This window comes from Sinocyclocheilus grahami, unplaced genomic scaffold, assembly GCF_001515645.1.
Source record: "Sinocyclocheilus grahami isolate Dianchi unplaced genomic scaffold, SAMN03320097.WGS_v1.1 scaffold5251.1, whole genome shotgun sequence".
In the NCBI taxonomy this organism is placed as follows: Eukaryota; Metazoa; Chordata; class Actinopteri; order Cypriniformes; family Cyprinidae; genus Sinocyclocheilus; species Sinocyclocheilus grahami.
The window spans coordinates 37-5,345 of NW_015509994.1; the positions used below are offsets into that span (position 1 = coordinate 37).

Below are 5,309 nucleotides of genomic sequence, written 5' to 3' on the forward strand. Positions count from 1 at the left end.
TTCATTTATGTAATAATTTTGTTGAGCATGAAGACAGTCAGAATTGTGTGTGTTTCTGGTTAGTGGATTATGTAGATAGTTAATGTGATTCTCTACATTAGTATGAACCTGATGAGAACTGACTTCATAAATCCACTGAAAACACCCAAACACCAGCTGATTCAAAGATATTGAGAATTAAAAAATGAAGAAAATAAACATTCCAGACACACAGATTGTATACTTTGTTTTAGTGACATTCAGACAGCATGACCTTGCTTTGGGGCCCCCAAATGAAAATTTAACATCCAACAGTACTCTAGATATTATGATCAAAAAGAACAAGCACCTTTTATCATGTTACAGTTTAACACCGTCAATGCCATTCAACTGTCTGTCTGGTCAATTAGACATTCAAACCATAGTAAACACTGCTATCTTCTGTTCTCACAGCTGCTGTTTGTTCTCAGACTAAATGTCTACTTTCTCAACTTGCTCTTTTCTCTTGTTTGTGTCAGGATGAGATCTGCAGCTCTTCTCTCGCTCCTCTTCATTCTGGCTCTCAGTGATGGAGCAGACTGTCAGAACTTTAAAGAATTCAAGCGAAGACACATTCTATCAACTACATTTAAAACCAAGAATGAAGCTGATTGGGTGAAGTATCTATTGGGCAATGAACTCTGTGGAAGAACTAAAATGCAATCCTTCATCAAGAGCAGTGAGGCAAAAATAGAACAAATCTGTAACGGCTCTGGCAGTGTTTCAGGGAGCTATACCAAAAGTACAGATGTCTTTGAAGTGTACCTTGTTAAAAGCTCTGAGGGAATACATCCAAAGTGTATCATTAACAATTGTAGTTCAGGCAAATATAATGTTATTGTTAAATGTGAGAACAACCTACCTGTGCACTATGAAAGACAAGACATTGAACAGAACACACGTCCACAGCCCTGCTTTCAAAGAGCATTATTTTAATTCAATGCAATGGTAGTGAGGATCCAAAGAAGGTTGCCTTAAAATATTGCTTTTATCATTCATTAAAAATATTGCTATACCACACAGATGTCTGAACTGAATATAAACTCAAAAGCATTTCAATAAAGCTTTCTTTGCAGAATGCAGCTCAATATTATAAAAACAAACAAAATGTATAGCTTGAATGCAAAGCAAGTCGCTTCAATAAAAGCATCTGCCAAAAGCTTAAATGTATAATTTCTGTTCAGTTGTGAAATCATACTGATTCTCTACGTATGCTAATTGTTGCCTATAGCTGCTTATATTTTCTGATTTTTATGTTGCTCTGTTCTGAATACCTTAAAATGTAAATGATTTGCTGCAACGCAATTTTGTATGATCGATTTTTTAATCCATACAGCAAATGCTTTAAAAACAGCTTTAAAATTACTTTATTGCATTCCAGACGTATTAAAAGTACAAATTAATTGTTGTTGGCTAACCCGATCTCATGAAAGTGCGTATAGCACTTAAGTTAAAGTGCGTAACACACCTGTTGGGTTAACCTATCATCTTGTCTCTGAGTCTGGTATCCCATAACAAACATACTATTTGCCCCAAAATTTGTAAGATGCTTCTATTTTTCTACTTCTATTTATCGTACGCACGATTTTCTGCTTCTATTTTGCGTAATATTTCTATGCAGAAATTTACTTTGGCATGCAAAAGACTGATAAATTCATAATTAATGGCATGGCTGGTTCAGTCGACAGAAATACGGGACACACAGGCCTATAATAACTGCTGACATGTTTGCAGGGCAAATCTGAGGTCAGTCTGAGCGCTCATGGTAGGCTACTCACAGTGCGTACAGCCGTGTACACCTGCAGGCGCCACTGACTCGGACGGGTGTCGTGGTAATAAACACCATAAACAGCAACCATTCGCGTGTCCGCGCTTAATGCGCATCTCCTATATGAAAAGCATTTTAGGGGGCCCTTGGCTTTTGGGGGCCCAAGGCGGTCGCCTATCTTTGCCTAATGGGTAAGTCCGCCCCTGCCCAATATATACACATCTTGGCCTGCAGGCCTTGATCACTATCAGCACCTCTGTGCCTTCAGGAATGCCAAATGGCCCTTTTGTTACTGAAGATGTTTGGGACAGAAAAGCAGAAGTCTTTGATAATTTTCGTACATTAGAATAAATTTTAATACAACATTTTTTGTGGATCATGATTTGTTCGTGAAAACGTTCGTTTCATGCACAAATTTGTGGGCATGCAAGTGTAGCTCCTATCTTTTTGACTGGGGAAACAACACCTTCGCCAAGCTTATGATTACATTTTATATTTGAAATCACCAATGAAATCTGATAACAACTGTCTCATAAATTATGTTTCTTTTGCTCAAATAGAAAAGCTTATTTTTCAGAATAAGACCAGCCAGTGCGCATGCAGTCCTAAGTGCACGTCTCCAGAACGCTGACTGTTTCTATAACAATCGGAGCTTCTAACGGTGTTACGAGATTTTCGGTTTCAGTGGGTGAAGCATTCATAAATATTCACGAGCTTCCCAGACATGCACGTGGAACTGAGAATTTCAGTTCACGCTCCTTGTATCTCAGCAGGTTTAATGGAATATTTTTTAAAAAGTTAAATATTTTACAGCGTTGCACAAACCTATGCCTAAACTACATTTGTTCATCATTTTGTAACAGTTTGTAATGTTTTTATTAGTTTGCACATTTTGTGCAGTCGTCACTGACTGAATGATTGCAGGCATTCAGCACACCTAAGCTATTGTAACTTACTTTGATTTCAGTTCGTTGTGCTGTTGCAATGCTTTAAAACTATGTCTGTTGTTAGTCGTTTTCATTTAAATACAACAGCTGAAATAAACTTGTATTTGTGGATCGTTTTTCATCTATCCTGGTGTGAATGTTCTTAAACTGTTAGGCTTAGGCTGTATTTACAAAATGACTAGGAATCCTTTAATAAGTAACATTTTGGATTAAACAAAATTGTATGGACAAAAGTTTAAAAAGTAGCCTAGATTTAGTACACTGTAAATAAGAAAACAAATACTTCAATTGCATTTTATGGAATGGAATAAGCAATTTCATGTTAAAAAATAATTTTATTAACAAATGTTCATAAGTGTGCTTGTGCTTGTTTTGATATGATATATACAATACTCAGGGCAGGATTTACGGGGCCGGGGGCCCCTGGGCTTAAGGTTATGTTTGGGCCCCATACCTATACTACAAATGCCCTCAACTATAGAACATTATTATGGAGTAACACAAAATACACAAAAATTAGAGGACACACAGACACACAGCATCCACTAAATCCATTAACATTTTTAACATTAAATGATGTAAACATGTTCTAGTAGACCCCATAAACAAGATTATGAACCTGTAAATAAGCATAATAAGGGCACTTAAATTAAAATCATGCAATTAGAACTTACTCTTTTTAGTGTTATTAAATGTGGAGATCCAGTGCATGCAGGTCTGGAGGTAATGCTGCAGGAGTTCATTGCGTTCTGTTTGCTGATCCCATTTCATTTTGGTTTCTTTGGCTTTGGGTTTTTTTTCAAACCACTGCAGAGCATTGGAACTAAAGTCTATAAAATCCTCTCCATCAAATCCATATTTGTCCAAGGCAGTCAGATTTGTCATTGTTCCATTAAGAAATGTATTCAGTTCACAGCCAGTTATTCTCTGAAGCACATGGAGCTCTGCAATCACAGAACAACATTTATGAGGAACTTATGAGTTCATGGAAATTTCCAGTATGAACAACTTACTCTCTCCATTATGTATACATTTGTAGATGAATATATGCAGTTTCATAAAGAGTGTGATAATTAATTAACAAGAGAAACCATTAAACTCACCAGAACACTCTGAGTATGCGCAGTTTGACAGAGTCCTGGTCTGATGTATGAACCAGTCTCTAGAATCAGGAGCTTCAGTCCAGTCATCTTCAGTCACAATCCAGACTCGTTTTTCATTACTGTAGTGTTTGATCTGTTTGTCATCAACCACAACCACAGCACTGAACTCTGGGAGTGTGTCTGCTTTAGTCTAAGCTAGTGCAGGTAATGTTTCACTGATAACACAAAAAACTATGAAAACAAACATACACACAACACGTTTTGTCCAAGACTGAAGTCTATTGTTCGTACTACGGTGGCAAAAGCCATGCACAACACAACAGAGCTCCTCTTTAATAAATATGGCACCTCGTCTTTTTAAGGGCAATGTCTGATTCAGCCACACAAAATTAAAAACGATGCAGCATGTAAAGTGGGGTAGCTGTTGATGCATACAAGTAGGCCTATAGCTTTTAATGCGATTGATCCACGTTCAAATCCGCCTCTTCAAACTTTTCCCATCACACATTAGATCAGAAAGGCATTTGCTTTCAATTAAGAAAGTATTCGAAAAGTGGAACTAATATGCACAACGTGTTTAATAATGAGGTATATCGGGGTGTAGGAAGGGCTTTATTATAGCAATAAGGCGACATCTATTTAATCACTAGAATCATTTACACGCTAGTATTGCATCCTGTTAATCTATAACAATACTGAGGTGCAAATAGATACCTGCCACTGCTTAAGTATAAATAGTATCTAGCTACTTACACTTATTGCAAAGAAAATAGGCTACTGCAACTTTTACGTAATAAAAAAATAAATAGAACATATTTTCACTTAGTGTAAACAGCATATCGCTAAGAAAATACTTTTGTGGTCACTTAGTGTAAATAGCATCTATCTCTAAGAAAATATGCTTTCACTTTGGCATCATAATGTTTTTTACAGACTCTTGAACTTAAGGCGTAACGCTTTAAAGCCTTTTTTTTCACTGCACCAGGCTTATAAAATGCCACTTTAAATTAGATTAGTTATATAAATTACTTGGGTAAAAATCTGTTGTTTTTTTTAAACCTTAAAACCAAATATTCATCGTAGCACGTAAAACGATAGGCGAAGATATGGTTACTTAAAATAGCTTGAAAATAACCTGAACAATCACAATGTTCAGTTTAAGCTGTACAGTTGTTATCGATCAGAATAGGGCAAATATACTGTCTGATACCATACTAAAATATGACCTCATGCTTACCTTGCTGTGCATCACTTAGAAAAGGATATAACAATAAAAACAAACCCATTCCTATTTCTTTATAAAACATGTTTTAAACCAGAGCCTATTAAACCATTTTTAATTCATATTTCAATCGTCTTTCAACTTCGTCCAGGTGACCAGGACAGGTACCGATGAACAGTCACAGGCTACACATACACACACACACACACACACACACACACACACACACACACACACACACGCACACCCAC

At 36.5% G+C, this 5,309-nt stretch overlaps 1 pseudogene; it reads right to left on the minus strand.

Annotated features, from left to right (window-relative positions):
* Positions 1–462: 462 nt before the first annotated feature.
* On the minus strand, positions 463–5,122 carry LOC107577147 (hereditary hemochromatosis protein homolog; annotated as a pseudogene).
* Positions 5,123–5,309: the final 187 nt, after the last annotated feature.